General features: G+C 39.3%; 1 pseudogene; it reads left to right on the top strand.

The window, feature by feature from the left end:
• The window catches only part of LOC127641015 (dynein heavy chain-like), a 104,957-nt pseudogene extending 80,479 nt beyond the window's left edge, over positions 1-24,478 (top strand).
• Positions 24,479-24,770: the final 292 nt, after the last annotated feature.

Raw genomic sequence — 24,770 nt, 5'->3', positions numbered from 1 at the left:
TAATATTTGGTAAGTACCGGTTGATTATATGTGTTTATGAAAGTCAAAGGACTAAAGAGTTACTAGTAGCAACTGTATCGTATGTCCACTATCCTCTTGGGAAAAAGGGTAAATAATGACAGAGTTTTCATATTCGCGTAAACCATTCCTTCAACACTCCTGTTGTCTTCCTATTACCTTCAGAACAATCTCCATCTTTGAAGGCCTTTAGAGTGACTGCTCTGGGTTTGTCTTTGAGTATGTCCTTTTTTGGGACCCGTATGAAATGTCCCACACATCTGTCTTGACCGATAGGCTCCAGTCCTCTAAATGTCGACGCCAGCGTAAGCTGCCCAGGGCCGTGCTCTGGGCATCTCCAGACCACTGAGGAAGAGGACAGCCATTGTTTCATTGGTCTGGCTGGCCGGCATCAAATGTTAGCGTGACATCCCGTCTCAAGCGAGCTCTCGCGATTAATCGCAGCAACAGTAGGGACTTGCTGAAAGTAAGAGATAAGGTATCAGGGTGCATTCATGGCTCGTAACGCAAACCAGTTGGGTTTTGAGTGTTGATCTGTTGTGACAGGTAATTCAAAGTCAGACGTAGGATATTCCTACTTGATATCTCCAATTTATGATCCATAAAGGTGTTTGAATGCTAAATGCTTGAAAGATGAGGTAAAGAGAAACAAATGCCAACCTTTGCATTGCATTGTTCAATGGCTCCTTGCCCAAGCCCCATTGGGTTTTGAGTGCCAATCTGCTGTGATAGGTAATTCGAAGTTGAACTTCTTATTGAATCAATCCATAAATACGTTCTGTTGCACAATGATTGAAAGATCACATATGAAGAAACAAATGCTAGCATTTGCATTGCGTTTGTTTGATCGTCATCAAAGATGTCTCCATGCAAGCAAATTGCACAGGATATGGTAATAATGTAGTGTTAGAATTAGATTTGCTGGTGTACAACTTTCAACAGAAAAGCTAATTTACGCACTTGTCTCTGCTAACATTTGATAAAACTTTATATTGGAACTTTGACTCATTGAGTGCATTTACGTGCATAATCTGACACCGATATTGCTTATTATGCCGACAACCTGTGTGGTCATGTAAATGCCTTAAATGGCTTTCTTTATCGGGGACAAATCATCAACGGTTAAGCGAAAAACGTTTATTGCCCATTACCCCAATTATGCGTTTATATATAAACCTTTACCTGCATTCTAATCCAATGTGCACAAGTATTGTGTGTCCATACCTTTGTAGAAAATACGAAAATACCATCGTCCGCCAGACACATCCAGTGAACCTTTAATTATCCTGCTGATCACACTTGACCAAAGTTGTGTTCAGAAAAAAATTCTGAATAGATAAAAACTTCACGATTTACAATTTATCACTAATCCTCGGGAAAGTCTTTAGATTATCAATGCATGGAAAATGCATGGATCTACAACTACTGCCCCTACAAAAAATCAAGAGTTCTGGCAAACTTGCCGCAAATTTCCCACTTATTATTTTCACATGCAAAAGTGCTTGCGATTCGCCGCAAATGTTTGTAACTCTTCGTCGGTAGTGGTGAACCTGCAGCAAACCTTTGGCGACAATGAAACGTTTGCCAAAAAGCTCATTTGCATGTGAAAGTAAAAAGTGCGGCAAGTTTGCCAGAACTCTCAATTTTTGTAAGGGTGTTCAATTTTTAATGTCCAAAGCAGAAATTAACCTAAAAATGTAAAATCTCTTTGCATTGTCTGATTTTTGGAATATGCTGATTTTGGCAGTTATCGGCCGTTTGGTCGCGTGATTGCGTGTCAATGCGCTCACAGGTTAACTTAAATTGATTAAAGTGGAAGTTCATCAAGTATGAGTTAAACAATGCGAAGCTTCAAATTGCTGTATGAATATTCAAGTTGTGTCTTTTTGATTGTACTTTTCCAAAATCTGACTTTCCAATTTGAATGAACGAATGTGTAAAAACAAACAGTCTTCCATTCGTTTAAAGGGATAGTTCACCCAAAAATGAAAGGTCTTTTATTTTCTGATGTAATTTGAAGAACACAAAAGGAGAGTTTTTAAAGAATATTCATGCAACTAAAAGTAGAGTAGTCCATACATAAGGATGAGTAAATAATGACAGATTTTTTATATTTTTTAAGTGAACATATCCCATAACTTGGTATACCAAACCTGTTAAAACAAGCATTTTGACTTTACATTCATCGTATGTTGTAGTAGCGCTCCACTAATCCGTCTCAGAATTTGATTGAGAATCCTCCAATTGAACAGGTGTCTTTACAAATCCTTTCTTTTTTAATGAATTTACTGGTGAAGTGTCTTTGCCAGACATGACAAAAGCAGTCATCTCGGGTCTAATGCATAATCCCAAACCTCACGGTTTTAATATTGCATTTTCAATATTAAACACTTTGTCAGTTCTCTGCCTGGAGGGGAGATACTACTATGATAGATGATAAAATTTCCTGCTCGTTAAAAATGCAAGAGGCTGACTCTAGAATCGAGGGGTGATGCGGGGACACGTCCCTACGTCTCAACTGTGCTCAAGCTTGCACAATCCATCGGTGGGCTTCATTAACGACAGGTCTGGTGTTCAGATTAGGGACTGGTGTGTGTAGAAGTGTGTCCACCTCTGGGATGTACGTTTTTAGAACGCAGAGCTGTGGTCTTTGAGTCTCGCTGAGGCAAGCACGAGAGGGACAGGGCGATTGGCTGGAGTTATTGTTGGAGTGACTTTTAATTTGGGCAACTCTGAAGTGTCAAATAAAAGTCAACTCAGCTGGTATGAGGTGGTCATATTACTAATCAGCTGTGAGCAGAGCTCTTTCTCTCTATAATACTTCCTCCATTCCCTGCAAGTCACAAAACCACCCTGATAATATACTTGCCCCGGTAAGTATTTGGACATTTAAAGGGGATAGTTCACTCATGTTATTCATAACCATAATTTACAGGTGAAATATTCCACAATTGTCACTTCCAAAAATGTCTGGATGTAATTCTGTTAGGTGACAAAATATCAAAGCACTTCAGCTCTGATGATGGAAACGTTATTATAGTAATGCTGAAAAACCAACAGCTTAATTAAGGCATAGAGAACTCAATTAAAGGCACTTAAAGACATTCACCTTCTCGGCTTTTGAAGACTACGTCAAGTATGTGGTTTGTATTTTTAGCTACCTATATAAAACACATTTGTTCCATGTTAACAATTCGCCTGTTTCTCATTTCAACTGACTTCTTGACTCACTGACTGACCGATAGGGCCTGCAGCCCAGGACCCCCTCTCAGTCCCTTGGATCCTTCTCAGCATGTCTGTGTTTCACAGTTCTGCGCGAACTCCCGTGGCGCAGAATGTCATCTCCACTTCTGCTCTCTGACACGGAGCAGTGAGGCTTTGAGTCATTAACGCGTCCCTCTCTTCGCTGCACATGGACCGGGCCACCTGCATGGTGCTGAATGGCCCATGGCACTAATTGGTGCAGCAGCAAGTCATAAAGTAGAGGGCAGAATGAGGTGTGAAGGACACAATCAACAGTTCCGGCCTTTCGCAAGAATTACATGCCACATGAAAAATCACTGGGCAGAAAACTATTCTGAAAAGTAAAGTTTTGATGATGGATGGACAGATAAATAGATAGGTAAATAGATGGATGGATAGATATGGATGGACGAACAGATGAGAGGATGGATAGAGAAACAGACAGATGGATGGATGGATGGATGGATGGATGAACAGACAGATAGATTGATGGATGGATGGATGAATGGACAGACTGATGGATGGATGGATGGACAGACAGACAGATTTATAGATAGATAGATGGATGGACGGACAGACATGCAGACGGATGAACAGACAGACAGATGAGAGGATGGATAGAGAGACGGACAGACGAATGGATGGATGAACAGACAGACAGATAGATAGATAGATAGATAGATAGATAGATGGACGGACAGATGAGAGGATGGATAGAGAAACGGACAGATGGATGGATGGATGGATGGATGGACAGACAGACAGATTTATAGATAGATGGACGGACGGACAGACATGCAGACGGATGAACAGACAGACAGATGAGAGGATGGATAGAGAGATGGACAGACGAATGGATGGATGAACAGACAGACAGACAGACAGACAGATAGATAGATAGATAGATAGATAGATAGATAGATAGATAGACAGATAGGACGGATGGATGGATGGATGGATGGATATGGATGGACGGATAGATATGGATAGGTTGATAGACAGACAGATTGATGGATGGATAGATAGATGGATAGATAGATAGATATGGACAGATGGACAGACAGATAGATGAGAGGATGGATAGAGAGACGGACAGACAGATGAATGGATGAACAGACAGATAGATGGATGGGTGGACAGACAGATGAATTGACAGACAGATGGATGGATGAATGGACAGATTGATGGATAGATGGATGGATGGATGGACAGATTGATGGATGGACGGATGGATAGATAGATTGAAAGACAGACAGATTGATGGATGGATAGATATGGACAGATGGACAGACAGATAGATGAGAGGATGGATAGAGAGACGGACAGACAGATGAATGGATGAACAGACAGATAGATGGATGGGTGGACAGACAGATGAATTGACAGACAGATGGATGAATGGACAGATTGATGGATGGATGGACAGATGAGAGGATGTTAGACAGACAGACAGACAGATAAAGACAAAAACAGTAAGGCATGAGTTTAAAACATTACAGACACTACAGTACAGTATGATATCTGTTAAACTGCTTTGAAACAATGTGAACGTGATAAATGACGACTTCAGTTATATGTTTTTAGTCTTTTAATGAAAGCATTTTAAAGTGTGTTTGAAAGGAAACACTGTCAAGGAGGCTCAGAGACAGAATGTGTAAATGATCTCTCCTAATGAAAGTCTTCAGGTGCAAAAGGGACTCATCCGCTCAGGTTTTTGACCAGCTGTGCTGGGGACAGTCAAGTGATAATTTGATCCGAAACGTCCTCGTGCTCACTTCTCTCTGTCTCTGTATGAATTCTGTGAATTCAAAGACATGTAAGCATTAGAGGAGACACAACCTAAATCAACTGTGACCCAGTGAGAGTGAAAAAACAACTGATGCCATTAAAAACCAACAATGGTGACGTTTAATCTATTTAAATTGACTTCGGTATAACTCTACTTTTACCACGTTTTGTACATGCTTTACAGAAATGTCAAATAATTTTGTGCTGATGTAAGAATTATTTGTCTCTAAATCATTTACTTCAAGGGTTATTAAAGGAATTTGCTATGAGAGGTTGTGTGTTATAGTAATTTTACGAAGGTAAATGTATAATTGTAATATTGTAACACTATAGTACAAGTCCACAAACATGCTGATAAACACTTCACCTGTCAAACGACTGGCATCAGTAACAGTGAAGGCATTGAGGTATGAAGGTGCACTTAGAGATCGTCATGACGACCAATTAGAGTCCATTGCCTGAAGTCCTTGGCAATTAGTACCATGCCGTAATTAAGTCTGAGCTATTTTGGATGGATGGATGCCTGGTGTTGAATCGTGTAAATGTTTTTCTCCATTCATATCGGAAATAATCCCAAAGGTATGCTTTTGTTCTAGCTAATTTTATAGTAGGTTAGCGTCTGTGTGTTAATATGCAATGTATTGGTAAGATGTTCAAGCAACAATCTAGCATTTATATTGCATTCGAGAAATTTAACTGGGATGGCATGTCGCAAAAACATAGCTAATATTTGCTAAATTGATGCTATGTATGCCGACCAAAAGTTGGGACATTGTTGCTGGAACCCACTCTTATGTAGGCATCCGTTGGCCAATGAGAAGCTAGTACATTCAAGGTCAGGCTAGTTAGCGTGGTCCAGTTAGCCCCTGCTGGTGGATATTGTTACTAAACCATTGTGGCAATATAAAAAATAAATAAAAAATTGTTGCATTTTAATTTGTTTTGAATACTATTCTGATGCTAGTGAAACCGTTGTACTACAGCACTTTTCCTACCACTGTCTCCTTAAGATGATTCGCTTATAATGTATTCCTCTTTTGTAAGTCGCTTTGGAAAAAAGCATCTGCCAAATGAATAAATGTAAATGTAAAAATACATCAAGCAACATATAAATCACAAATATATTTGGCCAGTTTTGGCGCTCTGAAAAGCACGAAACAAATGTATATTTTTTCCGTTTGCCATCTTTGACCTCACTGCTTGGGATAGTCGCTGGGAAAAGTCTTGGGACTGTGCGCATTCTTGTAGTGCCATCAACCAATCAATGTTGTCATGACGTTATTTTCATTCGGCTCCAAAGTGAGTACTCACGTGGCATTTACGGCAACCAACTGCTATTGAGAAAAATGGGAATGCTTGTTTACTCCAGGTATTATAGACTTCCTTGTGTATTGCAGTTTGATTTCAAACTGATCCGGCTTTCTCCACCATCCTCAAAATATACCTTGAACATTTCTTTCAGTCAAGCACTCTCTCAGATCTCTCTCTACTGTGCATGCGCCCTAAAGCTGCATGCTCATAGATATGCATACAACACACACGTAAATCCATACGCGTAAGAAGTGCGAGTCATTTCCGCCGTAGGTTTTATATCAAGGTGGCAACGAGCTAAGCCCTACAGGAAAGCAAATCCCTCTAATCTTAAACCCAATCCACCTTTTTTCTCTGTCTCTATTTGTCTTTCTTATCACCCCCGAGTCAATTACCAGATCAAACGAGTAAGTTAGTTTCAGCTGTCAGTGGCGGACACAAGCCCCAGATCTGATACAAGATTCCATCAGTTATTCCGCAGGTCAAATAGAAGGGCGCATGTCTTCTGTCAGTTATGTCTAATGCTCTTGTAATTAAGAGAAAAAAAAAAACAGAGATGTAAGCCTAAATTGCTTTGTTGGTCTCTTAGGCTAGTCTGGCTTCAGCAAGACCAGCTGAAGGACCACTTTGGACAAGTTGGGAGACCAGCTTAACCCAGCTAAGACCAGCAAGAAAGCTTATCGTAGAACTCAACCAATGGGACTTATATAGCGTTTAGAGTCTAGTCTGACCTCTATACTAACTTAAAGATTGCTAGTCTCCCAGCCTGTTTAGGCTGGTTTGGTGTGCAAGTTTAAGATGTTTTTAGGACACGTGTCTGCTGGTAAGCCTGGAAGCAACCAGAAACAACTGGAAACTTGGTCAGACTTGGAGATCAGCTGAGGAACACCTTGGCATAGCTAGGAGACCAGCTAGACCATCTTAAACCAGTTAAAACCTGCAAACCAGCTTAACTCAACTGCTAGAACTTTTATAGCCCCCTAGTCTGACCTTCCCACTAAAAAAAAAGATTGCTGGTCTTACTAGTCTCCCAGCCTCATTAGGCTGGTCTGGTTGGCTGGTTTTAGAGGGGGTTTGAACACTTGTTAGCTGTTAATACTGGGAGATCAGCTGGAAAACCATCTAAACCAGCTGTACACTAGATTATCCAGGCTAGGAGACCAGCTAGACCAGCTTACACCACCTAAAAACAATTTATTTCAGAACTTGACTGCTGGGACGTACTGTATACAGCTTTTTATAGAGCCCTAGTGTGCTCTGTTTTTAGCTGATCTCTGAGTCTGGTCAAGCTAGTCTGGTTTGTTGGTTTTTTAGGCGTTTTAGACATTTGCCAGCTAGAAAGGCTGATGGACAAGTGAAAGACCACCTTGACCAAGTTGGGCGACCAGCTTGAGCCAGCCAAGAACAGTAAACCAGCTGATCTTAAAACTCGATTGCTTGGAATTATGAAGTGTTTACAGAGCCTTGTCTGACCTCCCTACTAAAATATAGCTTGCGGATCTCCCAGCCTAGTTAGGCTGGTCTGGTTTGCTGGTTTAAGAGGGGATTTGGACAGTTGTCTGCTGGTAAGCCTAGAATACCAGTTGGCCAACAATCTAAACCAGCTAAACCCCAGCTTGGTCAGACTAGGAGATCAGATCAGACTAGACAAGCTGAAAAACACCTTGGCAAAGCTAGGAGACCAGCTAAACCAGATAACACCACCTAAAACCAACTTATATTAGAACTTGACTGGTGAGACGTATACAGCTATTCAGCTACAGGCAACTGAGATTTGTCCTCCGCCACCCAAATTGAGGCGAATCACTACACTGCCACGAGGACTTAGAGTGCATTGGGAATTGGGCATACCAAATTGGGGAGAAAAGCAGAGAACCCCCCCCCCCTTCACCCCCTTAAAAAAAGGTTGGTTCATGGTTGAGATACGTGAAGCATTTGCCCAATGTTGATTTTAACATTCATGGTTTGAGGGCTAAAGACTCTTCAAGGGTAATGACCCCTCGCACCTCTTGTAGAGCTATGTTGAGTTTTTACCACCGTTATTGCTTGGATAAGAAATGGGTCATGGACTGGGGAAAGCAACACAAGACCTTAAAGGACCTGAAAGAGACATTTATAGATGTTCTAGCCTAACTAGACTTATGATTTTACCTGGTGTATGATAAAACATTCCATAGATTTATATTTAAGGGACCCGAGCCATATCTAGAGACTAAAATATTATCCATACTTGGGATGAACTCTTTTGGCTTGGGCCAGTTAGCAACCACCTTGCAACTGCCCAAAACACCATAGCAACTACCTAGTTACATGCTAAAGCCTTACGAGAATGCCTTAGCAATCGCATAACAACTCCCTAACATCGCAGCAGCAAGTTTTTTTCAGGAATGAAATCTAGTTCATGTTGTTAGTGATATTTAATTTAGCTACCAGGAAATGCAGTTCAACAGCTTTGGAGAATCTGAGATTTGTACTTGCTAATCTAGTTCACTAGCATCAGTACGTTTCATCACACGCATAGCAACACTGCTCTTCTTTCTTGCTGTTTTTCCTTTTCATTCCTTGCAGTGCACTAACTGTTGCAGTTTGAAGACTCCTAAGGGACTGAACTCAATTTGATCAAGACACTCAGACATGCCGAGACATTTCTCTATTTCAGCTTGTTTATTTCCGTGTGCCTGTGTGCATGCTAGCATCTGTGTGTGTTTGTATGCGTGTGAGTGTTGATGTCAAGTCAAAGATCAGAACAATAAGCTTTTCCCTTCGTTTTCTGGACTTCACCGCTGATATTTTTAGAACTCGGTTCCTTTGAAGAGGCCAGAATGAAGCTCCAACCTCCAATCTCACTAGCTGACAGTGTCCTTTGCTTGCTAACATGAAAGACACCTGAAAAATTCATATATACAGTGTGTGTGTTTTATCGCAAAGAGCTTGTTCTTACAGGATGGATGTGCATGGCCTACGGTGTTCGATGGAGAACACAGAGTAACTCAATTCACTTTCGTCACATTATTTGTATTAGCGCAATTTATATTTTTACCGAAGTGCAGCAACAGTTGCAGGGGACCATGGGGTTAGTTAGTCACATTGGTTTAAGTTTGCACAATGGCTATATCTCAGTAATTGTACGGTTTTGAGGCAAAAGTCCAATTGCACAGATGTGTTTTTTCAGATGTTGGTTTAAAACACCTATTTTTGTGAACTCTAACCTTAAAGAACAATTTCAACAATCACATTTTTATAATGACTCTTGGGTAAACATGGGAACACAATTAAACCACACTGGCATACATAAAGGCAAGGGTCAAACATTAATGTAATTAAAGTATATTTTAACTAAAAGTTTGAAGTATGTTTTTGGACTAAGGGTATTTTTTCATAAATATCTGGTTGGGGCAAATTGTCACATTTAATTGGGGTAATTTGTCACATGGTTTAAATGTTATAAATTAAGGATGCAACGATGCATCGCCACCAATATTTATCAGACAGTTATAATTATTATAAAAATATTATTACGTAGAACTATTATATATGATACAATTATTATATAATATTATATAAATTAAAAATAATTTAACGTTAAATAAAATTGACTAAATTGAAACCATCGACATATCTATTTTCATGCTTATGTTGATTTTCAGTTTTAATTTGGTCAATAATTTTATTTAATATTAAATTATTTTGATTATGATAATAAAATGTTATATAAACATTTTACAATAAGTTTATTTATAATTAATTATGTAAATGTATTGCATTGACGATAATAAAACAGCTTTTGCACAGCTTTTGGACATTTAAGCAACAATGATCTGATGAAAAATAAAGCGAGTTAGAAGCATCGATACCGGCCTGTAGTTTTTTGTTGATATCGGTATTATTAAAAACTTTGAATATCGGTGCATCCCTATATTAACACACTTATTACAATGTTTGGTGGTCAAAACGATGGTTTAATATTTTTGTAAATTATACATTGTACATGTTTGTTGTTTTATGATTTGATTTGTGTTTCATATTCATTTTACTGTTTAAATGTATCTGAGAATTGCAGGTTATTTTACAACTTAGTGTGACAACGAGCCTTGCTACTCAATTAACTGTATATTTTGTATTTCCGGGGCACTAACGGTGGAAATGTTCAATAGCTTTTGTGATGCATGACAAAGAGAGCTATCAGTTTTCTGTAGTTTTATATCTCACACCTGCAGATCGTTCACAGATCCAGGACTTGTGTCACCGTAGTAAACGGTGCTGTGATATACATCACACGCCACAAGTGTTCACTTTAATATTCAGCGTATATTCATTTGATTCAGCCGTTAAATGAGACGCTTGAGAGATGTAAAACATGTATCTTTTTTACAGTCTCATTCTTTATTATATATCCACCTGGTGTCTTTGGATGGAGGCGATGAACTTGTTAAAAGAGGAATATTCTCTTAGATTTTACTTTATTTTTAAACTCCGCTGTCACTTCAATTTTCATTGCACTCAGCTCAACTGTTATTAAAGCAACAATAATTCTATTATGGACACAAAGGCGAGAGTTTTGTCAGGGAGGCTGTGATGTGAATGAGAAATGAAGGCCACAGCAAAAGAAAAGATGTAAAGGTACAACTTCTATATTATTACTTCAATATTCTACATTCATATAGTGACTAACACAGTTTATGGTACAATAACTGTACAGTATGGCATAGAAGCTCAATGCAAAATAGATAAAGGAAGTGAGTAATCATTTATATACATTTATAGTGTGACAAGAAGATGACGGCGATAGTTTTGCTCCTTGCAATTCTCATTATTCTCTATGATGATTGTCATTACATTCTCATTACTGGAATACAATTATTCTTTATTAAAATCAGCATAAAGGCAGTACAATAAAATACCACCATGGTGTTTAAATACTTTAGAATTTGAATAATACCATCCTCATCTGTAGTTTTAATCAATGTGCTTTTATGGATTGAAAACTTCACACAGCGATGCCTTGAGAACTGTAAACACAGTCTGAGTGATGATATTTGCACAAGCATCCTGTTTTTATTGAGGTTATGGGTGATGGCAGATCTATAATTCATTATTAAAGAGCTTGTCACTTTTTTAAGGTTCATATTGTTTATCTGCATATAAAAAAATCAAACCATTATGGTTCTATGAAAAAATGGGATGGTATCATTTAAATGGCAAACATTTTCTAGATTAAAGTAAATGTGTGAACACAACACATAACTAATCAGACTAAGTAGATTTATACATTTCCTGAAGAATATGGGAGTGGTTCTAGCTAATGCAAATGCCCCCCCCCCTCCCCCATTGGTGCTAGCCCATGCAAATAACCCCCACCCCCCATTGATGCTAGGATGTTGTACGTGGTTGTCAAGGCAATGCAATGTGGTTGCTAAGGTGTTGTAAGTGTTTAAGTTATGGGCTGTTCAGTCCTAACGCTATCTCTCCTTCAATATATGTCTATGGGTCGTTTGCCTTTATGTTTTTACGTTATATTTTTGCATCTACCTGCCTACTAAGATAAGTTTGATTGCTTTGAAAAGTAATTGCACACCTCTTCTCAAAAAGATGCATGATTTGAGGGATCATTTATGGCCTTAACAAAAAGAGTTCTGCACCTAAATGTAATACTGTATTTTCTCAATATTGTATGGATGAGCAACATTATTAACGATGCTTGCCACTACACATATTTAAATACACTGATGTTGACAGTGATTCTGATTGGACTACAGCAATGTCACCGAAGTCCTACCTCCTTGACTGTAGAGCCCAGATAAGACCCCGTATCTTTAACCAGCTCTGCTCTCCTGATGTAGTTTCTTTATAAACCAGCTCCTCAAAGAAGATAGGACCAGCCAGATGGAGTCGATACCTCGCTGAAGTAAGAAGCCAGGGATTCTTGCCAGATCATGCCTCCATGAAAGTAAGAAAAAAAGGAAATTTTCTCTTTCCTGGTAATGCCCCAGCTCTTTATTTATCAACACACATCCGGCCGAACACCAGTGTTCCGAGACAGAGGTCAGGCGCTGTCATGTTCACTCGCCCGCATTGATTCCAATTTCTGATTGGTCCACAGCAATGCCGGCCAGGGCTCGGGAGATCAGATGGGCCATGCTGATTTGATGGCTCGGAGAAAAGCTCTCAAGCCAAAACATCAACCCCCTTTTTTCTCAGCCAAGCCACTCAACGAAGAGACAGCGAGGGACTGATGGAGGGGCAGGAGCCTTTTAACCTGCGCCGAGCTTCCTGTCCCAGAGCCAAAAGACAGGCCGAAAATACCTGTTCATCAGTGGATGTTGTCTAGTGTGCTTTAAATGCCATATAAAAATGATACGGTCCTTCTAAGAGACAATTTGTGACTTTGTTGCGAACTAGGGCTGTAACCAGCAATTATTTATCTATGTACTGATTATCATTGTCCCATATCTGTCAAACATGTTGAGTGGTCCAAACATCATCTGCAGCCTGAAACTAAACTAAAATGGTTCAAATTTAAAAAATGGCATATAGGATGAAACTAGAGACTCTTTTGACACAAACGGGTTTCAATGTAAAGACAAACTCTGCTGTGGTCAGTGCCATGTTGTTTTGCCAAATGATGTTGAAATGTTTTACCCTTTAATGACAGTCCAGATTCTCCTGAGCTGAGGTCAATCAGTTTAAATGAATTTATATTATGCGTTGCATATACCGAAGCCACAATCCAACATCCATCCATGTTTTTGTGGGGGTCGCACAAGGTTAAAGCTGAAGTATGTAATTTCATTACACCACCGAACGGATTTGCAATAAGATTTCAGAATACACCCCTCGACATCTTTTGTTCAACCAGTAAGATAGTCCCGCCAATCAGTCAACCTCCCACATAATTACAGATTGGGAACCGTTTAATATTCCTTGAATTGGTGCTATTTGTGCATTTCTTTATATTGTTGAATGCTTTGGAAATGTTAATATAATGTCATTGTTACTTAATGTTTTTTTTTTCTTTCCTAAAAAAGGAAATAAATTCATTTTTACAGGAAAATGAGTATAGATAGATAGATAGATAGATAGACTGACTATAGATAGATGATAGATAGATATAGATAGATAGATAGATAGATAGATAGATAGATAGACTGACTATAGATACATAGATAGATAGACTGACTATAGATAGATAGACTGACTATTGATAGATAGATATAGATAGATAGATAGACTGACTATAGATGGATAGACTGACTATTGATAGATAGATATAGATAGATAGATAGATAGACTGACTATAGATAGATAGACTGACAATAGATAGACTGACTATAGATAGATAGATAGACTGACTATAGATAGATAGATAGATAGATGGACTGATGATAGATAGATAGATAGATAGATAGATAGATAGATAGATAGACTGACTATAGATAGATAGACTGACAATAGATAGACTGACTATAGATAGATAGACTGACAATAGATAGACTGACTATAGATAGATAGATAGACTGACAATAGATAGATAGATATAGATAGATAGACTGACTATAGATAGATAGATAGATAGATGGACTGATGATAGATAGATAGATAGATAGATAGATAGACTGACTATAGATAGATAGACTGACAATAGATAGACTGACTATAGATAGATAGACTGACAATAGATAGACTGACTATAGATAGATAGACTGACAATAGATAGATAGACTGACTATAGATAGATAGACTGACAATAGATAGACTGACAATAGATAGATAGACTGACAATAGATAGACTGACTATAGATAGATAGACTGACTATAGATAGATAGACTGACAATAGATAGATAGACTGACTATAGATAGATAGACTGACAATAGATAGACTGACTATAGATAGATAGACTGACAATAGATAGATAGACTGACAATAGATAGACTGACTATAGATAGATAGACTGACTATAGATAGACTGACTATAGATAGACTGACTATAGATAGATAGACTGACAATAGATAGATAGACTGACTATAGATAGATAGACTGACAATAGATAGACTGACTATAGATAGATAGACTGACAATAGATAGATAGACTGACAATAGATAGACTGACTATAGATAGATATAGATTGACTATAGATAGATAGACTGACAATAGATAGACTGACTATAGATAGATAGACTGACAATAGATAGATAGACTGACTATAGATAGATAGACTGACAATAGATAGACTGACTATAGATAGATAGACTGACAATAGATAGATAGACTGACAATAGATAGACTGACTATAGATAGATATAGATTGACTATAGATAGACTGACTATAGATAGATAGACTGACAATAGATAGACTGACTATAGATAGATATAGATTGACTATAGATAGACTGACTATTGATAGATAGACTGACAATAGATAGACTGACTATAGATAGATAGACTGACTATAGATAGACTGACTATAGATAGATAGACTGACAATAGATAGACTGACTATAGATAGATAGACTGACTATAGATAGACTGACTATAGATAGACTGACTATAGATAGATATAGATAGATAGATAGACTGACTATAGATGGATAGACTGACAATAGATAGACTGACTATAGATAGATAGATATAGATAGATAGATAGACTGACTATAGATGGATCGATAGATAGATAGATAGACTGACAATAGATAGATAGATAGATTTTCAAAATCAGTGATTAATCGCGATTAAATTTTTTTGTTGACTGATAACTTTAATATTATTTTAATATTTTTTTAAATAAAGATGTATTCTTTTTATTGAATTAGCTTTATTTAGGGGCCTTTCTCAACAAATATTGATTCATGCGATTAATTTGATTAATTCATTGCTGTGTCGAGTAATTAATTAGATTAAAATTTGAATCGATTGACAACGCTATTGTGATCCAACACACCCGGTCCCATATTAGGGTAATTAAGCCACCGTGAGGGATAAAGGTCGACTGCAGAGGATCCTGCGGTGGCTTAATTAGCCTAATACGGGACCGGGTGTGTTGGATCACGCCCCGGCCCCGCCCTCCGCCCTGCCACACCTATTTATTATGTTTTGAATCATTTTATTTGAGGTTCTTTTTCAGCCAATATTGATATGCAATTATTTCCTTTAATTAATTGGCATGTCATGTAATCAGATCAATTGACTGCCCTAATTTAAACATCTCCTTTCCACAGAAGGATGTGTAAATAATGACAGAATTTAACTTCTTAGCAGAACTATTCCTTTGAAGTCTGAAGCTTGAGAAAAATATTGATGTAGTCTCTAAACATCACGCTCACCTCGCAGTTCAATTCGACTTGAGGAACAAGTGGTTTGGGGTGCCGCACGTAGTTGAGAAACACAACTTCTATGAAATATGGATGTCTCACGTTCTCAGAAGTTGATGGAAGGGGCCGTCATATTGAGTGAGATCACCGACGTCTGTTGGTGCGACAGCAGGGGACCGTATTTTTTAATAAAAGGAAGTGTGCGTGTGATTCCCAGTCTGACAGGCAAATGCGGCGAGGCATGGTTCAGTCTGTTGCGTGGGTTTGGTTTCTGAATGAGAGAGGGAACAGACTTTCTGTATTTGCTGTCCATCTTATGTGGCCTTTGTCATTGTAATCCCTGGTTTTATTTCCTAGAGGTATTTCTTTTGAAGGACGGAAAATTCAATTTCAGTGTGATCCTTTGATTTGTGTAGCATCTGGGGCATGCCTCGCAGGAAAGTGACCATTGCCAAAAGGTAGCATGAAAATAAAGGAAGGAAATTTACAACCTAAGATATGGACATGAATAATGTTGGTATTTACTCACTTTGAGCAATGGAAATGTGACTTGCTAATATGCTATCCATTTTGTCAACTTTTATGGGTACAACAGCATATTGATTAGCCTGAAATTCACAATCAAATAATGACTCAGGTTAAAAATCATGTCTTCCTGTTTATTCATCTCAATGGAAATGTGACTTGCTAATATCCTTAACATTCATTTTGTCAACTTGTAGTGGTGCACTAGCATATTGACTAGCCTCAAATCTAACAGACATGGACTTAAAGCCACAAAGCCCCAATTTTGATGTCATAGTGTTAGAATTAAATATTTAAAAAGAAAAGAAATGCAGAGAAAGAATTGCTAACGTGCTAAGTTTTAGCAGCAATTCATGATTAAATAATGACTCAGAAAAGACAGGTTGAAAATCACATCTTTAATGACTTAGTGTTTATTCATCACAATGGAAACATGACTTGCTAATATGCTAAATGCTTATTTTGCTAACTGTTAGGGACAATAGCATACAGATTAGCCTTAAAGCTAACAGATATCGACTTAAAGAACCAAAATGGCGATTTAGATTTCATAAGGCCTGCAATAAAATGATTAAACCAAGTAAGAAGACAAATATTGCAGAGAAATGATTGCTAATTCACTAAGGTTTAGCTACTCACAGGTGACGAGTGGTTATTAACAACAAACAATGGCTATCTCTGGAGATTTAGTTTGTTGCTTCAGAGTGATTACAGTATCTCGATTTATATTTGCTGACAGAAGGTCTTTAGAGAGATAGACTTCGCCAGTAAGCAAACATTCGTTCCAATCGCAACACAAAGTGCAAACTGTATATCCTCACGAATATTCCTTAGAGAATTCCCTGGCAGCTGACGAATCGCAGCTTGTACTTTTCTCCCAGAGAGTTGCAAATGAGAAGCATAACATTCCCCTGATGCATGCTGTGCGTATGTGAGTGAACGTTGGAAGAGGTGATAAATTCTTTAACAGTGTCTACAGTGCACACGAGCGACAAAACACAACAGAATATTTCTTGCTTAAAATGTAAACCGTGAATCTCCAAAAAACATGTCTGGTCTTATTTTGCCCCAGATTAAAGAGGGAAAAAATGTGAATTATGTTGTTGCATAAAGATAATAAAGCCTATTGTTAGGCTTTATTAGGTATCTGATGTTTCAGATTGGGAGAGCACATTCTCCTCAGTTTGTTTCACCAAAATGTGTTTGGGCAGTTTTTATATATACTGTTAATGAATAAATTTTTTGCAATTTAATTTTCCTCAATGATGAGCCTCATTAGATATTCATTACTGTATTACATCATGTAAAATTCAATTATATAATACTATTATTATTTTTCTATTTGGTAAATGGGAAATGGTCTGCACTTATATAGCGCCTTTTTAACTTTAGTGGTATTCAAAGCACTTTACATTGTGACTCATTCACCCATTCACACACCAATGGCGGTATAGCTGCTATGTAAGGTGCTAGCCTGCCATTGGGAGCAACTTGGGGTTCAGTGTCTTGCCCAAGGACACTTCGGCATGTGGAGTCATGTGGGCCGGAAATCGAACCGCCAACCCTGCGATTAGTGGCCGACCCGCTCTACCACCTGAGCCACAGCCACCTCACGGCCGATAGTTATTTCAAGCTAATCGCCATTGCTTTGCTTTTACGCTAAGTGGCGTTAGAGACCATTCAAACCAAACGCTCTCTGGGCTAAAAAAGAATAGAACAGAACGCAGGTGCATCTAGATGCGTTTTTAAACTTTGAAGTACTTTTTAATTTAAGGGTTCTAAATAAGTGAGAATGGCGTGTAACGCTCAAAAAGGTCAGACTAGCGCTTGTTTACAAAGGAATACGATACTAAAATAGGGGTGGAAAGAAAAACACGTTTGACGTGAATGGCCCTATAAGCCATTTGTTTTGAAGGTTATATTGAAGGGACACCAAGGAGAACCAACCCGTGTTCCGTTGTGTGATTCCAGAGGTGGACGGGTGGGATGGGCGGGCATGCTTTGATGTATACTGAAGGCATGCTAGTCCCACAGCAATTAGCTCTTCTCCTGTAGAGCCAAACTGACAGACTAGGCTCTGACTGTCAAGAGTCTAGACAAATGCTTCCACCCAAGTGTTTGCTTTGTGTTTGACCTGGTCTCTGCCCCCCCTTAACTGGATTGTAGCGAGGGATGGTGCTTTCTCTGTTAATTCTCACTTCACCCAAACATTTTGGCTCTGTTTGAAAACCATCTAGCTTAGAACATAGTATGGTGGGGGTTTGATGGGCTCTTTAACAGGGTCATATTCTACACTTCAGATGCATTTTTTTCTCTACAGTCCACTTCTTATATTAGTCAAAAGTAAAGTTTTTTTTCCCGTTTTTAATCGTTAGAATTAAACAGGCTACTGTACTTTTAAGACTTACTATGGGCTCTATTTTCGTGAGCTTGCAATGCGCATTTCTACGAGCAACAACCGATAGCTACATCTTATCAATATTTCGTGAAAGCGCTTATTCTATGTGCAATTTTTGTGCCAGCGCAAAAGCACAAGTGGGCATGGGTGGGAGTCTTTGCGCTATCTGTGGGTGTATGTGTGCAAACTGGGGGTGTATTGTATGTAAATGAAGTGCCGCGAAGTCTGAGAAATAGGTCATTGCGCTAACCACTTCTGTTTTAAGCGCAAAGTCTAAACTCTGAAAATATAATGGAACATCAAATTATGTCCAATCACTGTTGCATTGTTTTATGACACAAACATTTATGAGATTTGTGTTAAGCTATCTTTAGGTCATGGTTTATTAACATGTTTATATTTGCAATTGTCTTTATGACCTCATTTGTATTTGTATTTAAGTGATTTTAGGTCACTTCAAAAGTTGCCGGTGGAACTTGGAGAGAGTTAAATGTTTGGATTTGGTATTATTGTGATTATATTTCTATTTAGTAGTTATTTTGGGATTTCTTGCATGAACTGCCCTCTTTAGGTTGAAGTTTGGACTCTGACTTGTCCATTCTTAAACACACATTTTCTTTCTATTTAGCCATTTTATTGTTGATTTGGTTATTCTCTTGTTGAATCACTCAACTGTTAGATGACAGACCACTACCCTGACATTCTACTGTAAAATCCCTTGATACACTTTTGAATTGTTCCCTCAATGATTGCAATCCGTGCAGGCCCTGATGTAGCAAAGCAGTCCCAAACCATGACACTTGCTCCACCATGCATCACAGTTGGGATGAGGTTTTGGTGTTGATGTGCAGTGCCTTTTCCCCCCTCAAATATAGTGTTGTTTGTTTCTGTCAAAAAGTTAAATTTTGTTCCATCTCTCCACAGAACATTATTCCAGAAGCTTTGTGGAGCATCAAGGTCTCAAACTTGAGATGTGCAGAAATGTTTTGTTTGGAGAGCTGTGGTTTCCTCCATGATGTCCTCCCATGAACACCATTCTTGATCAGTGTTTTTCTTATATTTGACAACTAAACAGAGACTTTAGCAAGTTCAATACATTTCTGCAGATATTTTGCTGTTACCTTTGGATTCTTTTTCACTTCCTTCAGCATTGCATGTTGTTCTCTTGGAGTGAACTGGGCAGGATGCTCACTTCTTGGCAAACTACTGTAGCAACAGTGCTGAATTTCCACCATTTGAAGACCATTTTTCGTACGGTGGATTGGTGAACATCCAGGTCTTAGAAAATTTTGTAGCCTTTCGAGCTTCACATATCTATACAATGTTTCTTCTAAGGTTTGTTTATATCACGGCATGGTTCACAGGCTTCTTGAGAAGTTCAGACTCTGTCAGTACCTAGACTGTACTGTTTTTATACAGCAGGGCACCGCTAAAGTCTACACCTACAATCTCAGCACATAGACTGGCACACCTGCCTCCAGTTAGCTTTATTACAACTCATAAGCCCAGATGTTCGCTTACTTTTTCAACCCTAGACTATGAATGTTAAAATTGTGTATTTATTGACAAGAACAGGTGCATTATTTGTCTGTCATTACTTTAAGCAGATTGTGCTTGTCTTAGCTGAAGATAAGACCACATTTTATGAATAATTAATGCAGACATGCAGGTAATTCCAAAGGGTTCACATACTTTTTCTTGGCATATATATATATATATATATATATATATATATATATATATATATATATATATATATTGGTGCAGTTTCAAGCAATATAGCAGTATGACAATTACAATAAATGTCTGATTTACGCATACCACATTTTTCACATCTCTTACACAACACAATATACAATATACAGACTACACAAAATGTGAAGTGTTGTGTTGACATTCAGCTGTCGGCTGATAGTCAGTTGCCGGTGTGTTATTAAGAGAAGTATAAAATGTGAGTCCAGTCTGAGGCTAATAAAATGCAGAGCTGATATATGTATCATGATCGATCAAGAGTTCAAAAGTCTGATTGCTTGGGGGAAGAAGCTGTAATGAAGTCGACTGGTGTGGGTCCTGATGCTGTGATACTGCCTGCCTGATGGTATCAGTGAGAGCAGCCCGTGACTCTGGTGGCTGGATATATATATATATCTACACACACACACACACAGTGGTGGCCCAAAGTTTGGTATAATGTACAGATTTTGATGTTTCGGGCAGGGCTGGGTCGTGATTCTACACACCCGGTCCCTTATCAGGCTAATCAAGCCTCTGAGAGGGATAAACACCAACTGTGGACGGTGGTGCGAGAGAGAGAGAGTGTTTATGGGCAGCTGCCCTGTGTGTGTGTGTGTGTGTGTGTGTGTGTGAGTGTGTGTTTTTATTTAATTAAATTTCATTTATATCGTCAAGCCGGTTCTCGCCTCCTCCTTTCCCTTAATCCCTTTACACTGGTGACGAAACCCGGGAAGGAGGAGGGATACGCCGTAGTGGAGTTCTCGCCGCTACCATCCACCCCAGTGGAGCAGCCACGGCCATCTGCTAGGGGACGGAGGAGCCCGGCCGCCTGGAAGCGGAGTAATGGGTGCTGACTGCGAGGGGAGAAGAGGCTCCTAGCCGAGCGCCTGGAGTGGTCAGGGCCGCTGCCAGGGGCGGGGGGTGACCCCTACCATCTGCTAAACGTGGCGGGGTCAAGAGAGGACCGCCGACTGCCTGGAGCAAGAGAACCGTTGCCAGGGGCGGGGGAGACCCATTCTGTTCCCCGAGAACACGGCGGGGCGTTCCGTCCGCCAGGGGCCGGAGGACTCTCCCTGGGGGGGTGGGGGAGGGGTTGTACGTCATGCAGGGGGCTCCCCAGCCTGAGAGAGGAATGTGACAGGGTGGAGGGCGGGCTGGGTCGTGATTCTACACACACGGTCCCTTATCAGGCTAATCAAGCCTTCGAGAACGATAAAGGTTGACTGCGGATGGTGGTGCGAGAGAGCCTCCTTTCCATTAATCCCTTTACAGATTCGTTAAATGGAGCTTAACATTGTCTTTGTGTTTGTTTTTGAGTTACCACCGTATGAAATAGACTGGTCAATATTGGGTGAAAAATTTCAAAAAAGAAACGGCTTTCTCTAGAAACTCATCAGTCAATCATTGTTTTGAGGAATGAAGGCTATACAATGCTTGAAGATTTCATACAAAGTTATACACTACAGTCTTCAAAGACAAAGGACAACTGTCTCTAATAAGGACAGAAAGAGACGTGAAAGACCAGATGTACAACTAAAGCTGACTTTGTCGCTGCAGGTCGCCAGTGGCTGGCGGTGAAGTCGCTAGTGGGTGTTCCCACTACTAGTTGCCTAGTAACGTTTATAAATGACATTCACGGATGTCATTCCATTGCTCTTGACAGCAAATCGCTTTTCTTAGCGCTAAAAGCAAACATTTTGGAGGGAAAAGACTAAATATAAATGGAATCAGTACATTAAATGCTTTATATCAAAGATGAATGAGAAACAAGGCGTGCTGTTTGCCATAGCGGCTGTTTATCTGTGGCGAAAACGCAAACGCCGGTCTGTCTGGGTCCACATAACCATTAAATCTCGGAGTCAGCATGGCAAGTACCACCGGCTGGTGCAAGAGCAGCGGCTGGATATACCAGATCCATATCATAGAGCACTGGAAAATTGCTAACAGCAAGAACTAGCCTTTCATCCATCTTTCCGTTACTGCAGGAGCTGAGAGAGAGAGAGAGAGAGAGAGAGAGAGAGAAGGATCACGTGAGCTCTCCCGTCTTCTCTCCTATTGGCTGTCGCTTCCGTTAGTCGCTCTTCATTTGAATAAAGTTGAACTTGCCTCAACTTTGTCACGTCGCTGGACACGCACACATCTAGTCGCCAACGGTCGCGACAGCTCGTGTCGCCGGAAGTCGCTGTGCTCTCATTGAAAACGAATGGGATGGAGTCGCTGGCAGTGTGTACGCAGCTTAAACAAGAGGATAAGTACACCAGAGTCTGTAGTTTGAGAAATAGGCAGCTGGAAATTGGGCCTGTCTAGATTTGATCTAAAATGACTTTGTTCAAAGAGTGATGATGTTTTTTACATCAGAAATGTCCGCTTTGATCAGTTGATTGACACTTTGGTGAAATAAAGAACCAACTTCCTTCCGAAAAAGTAAAATCTGTAAATTATTCCAAACCTTTAGCCGCCAGTGTGCATACTGTATAAATGGCTAAAACCCATCTATATTTGCTCTCAATTACTTTCAAGTTCAAACTAGTAGCATTTTAGATAATGCATTATGCTACAGCATGTAAGAAAACCATTGAATTCCTCTGGACTGTATAGGTCAGATTGCATCTAAACACAAACATGCATGAAATAAAACAAAATATAGTTGCTATAGATAATTTTTCAGTTCTTATTCCAGATTCAAAGCATCTACACAGTTGAAAGAGATCACGTAATATGTGAGAAAATAGCTCAGAGACCTTGTTTTCTCGTTTGACCAGAGACAAGCCCCTCTTTTGTGTCTGCATGGTTCTGTCTTGGCGAATGCTTTTGTGCGATCAGAACAAACATGATTGAGATTTTGAAGACCGTTGCCAATGAAAAGCCATTCATAAGTGTGAATGCAAAGTGGAGTTCCCATATGTGTGGTTTGTTTGTCGACATATTTGATTGTGCACTGCCAAATAATACAAGAAGTACAGAAGACAATAGATGAATGAACGCAGGAAAACTGTTGACCCAAATACACGCACAGCTTACCCACAGAAAAATGACAAAAACGGCTACACAAAGCACATGTTTTATGAGCACATGAAGACATTCTCCTTTATAGACTTCATCTGGAAAAGGCATTTTAACGTTATTTGCTCATCTGCATCATTTATATGACCTATGTCAAGAAGTATGATTTGGATGACAATAAGACACTCGGCAGATGTCTTTGAGACGTTTATGATTTCGAATGTTTGTAAATCTGATCTTTTTAAGATGTTTAGCAGATGTAAATTTGATTGTAAGGCTTTCCAGATGAAAACATCTGCGTGTGTGCTTCCTGGGTATTGAGACCTCTGACTTTGATTGCAGACTTTAGCGAAATCTTGGCGAATCTGAGCACAGTTTGTGACACTGTCGAGTACTCTCCTGAAACTCGAGAGAATACACAAGAGTACCGGGGTCTTTTTCCCTGGAGAAACATCTAAGCAGAAGTCTCCTTCATTCTCCATTTGATCTTATTACTTTCTCAGAGAGAAACAATTATGATATTAAAGAGATCTCATTTTTCCACTGTTCTTCTCAAAATACCAGTTAAAAATTACTTAATTTTATTGTATAAATATCATTATTGCATGGGAAGTTGTGGCATATGTTCCACTTGAATAGCTGCATAACATGGTATAAAACTCCTGAAATATCCTGAAGCGTGGGATAATATAATCCTAGTGTTGTTTATTCCAGTTTCTCACATCAACAAACCAAAATAAGCTCATTGCAACAAAACATTATTGTTTTCCTTTCACCTCTAGTAGGATTTTGTGAATTTTGGCAGTACGGTGAATTATTACAAAATAACAACAATAAAACAAAAGTGTATAAGACAGGTAGCAGAGCGGGATTTCTGTCGACCTCTCTCCAGTGTGCCATTGGGTTTTATGAGCAAATGTCATTGGCAATATTGGACATTTCTATCATTTCACTAGTGATGAGTGTCGGATCGCAGACCTGAAAGGGTGCTTTCGACAGGGAGAGGAGCTTGTTCAAAGACTGGATAGGAAGTATGTGGTTGAGGGAAGGTTTGGAAAGAGTTTGAAACACAAAAAGGGAGAGAAAGAAGTGGCGGTACGCCAGGGTGAAGGCATACAGGCCAAGTTTGGCAGTTTTGCAGGCTGTTGAAGCCTGAATGTTCCTGGGATTGGTGTGCCAAGATAGATGCAGTTTCCAAACGCCCTCACAATCCGTTTTTGTTCAAACATTAGGCTAGGTTTTGTCATTGACACGGTATAGTGGTTTCCGTACAGGATCAAGGTATACTGAGCTGTGATGTGTACACGGGAGACAAAATTTGGTGGTCAAACGTGGGCCGTGTCCACACTTATATGTTTTCGTTTCTTTACGCCTCCCAGACACACTGGAGTGACGTTTTCCTCCACCGAATACGAAGACTTTGATAAGTGCTCTCTAGTAT

Source organism: Xyrauchen texanus, chromosome 50 (genome assembly GCF_025860055.1).
Source record: "Xyrauchen texanus isolate HMW12.3.18 chromosome 50, RBS_HiC_50CHRs, whole genome shotgun sequence".
Classification (NCBI taxonomy): Eukaryota; Metazoa; Chordata; class Actinopteri; order Cypriniformes; family Catostomidae; genus Xyrauchen; species Xyrauchen texanus.
The sequence above is the reverse complement of the archived record's forward strand: the minus strand, read 5'-3'. Positions and strand labels throughout refer to the sequence as shown.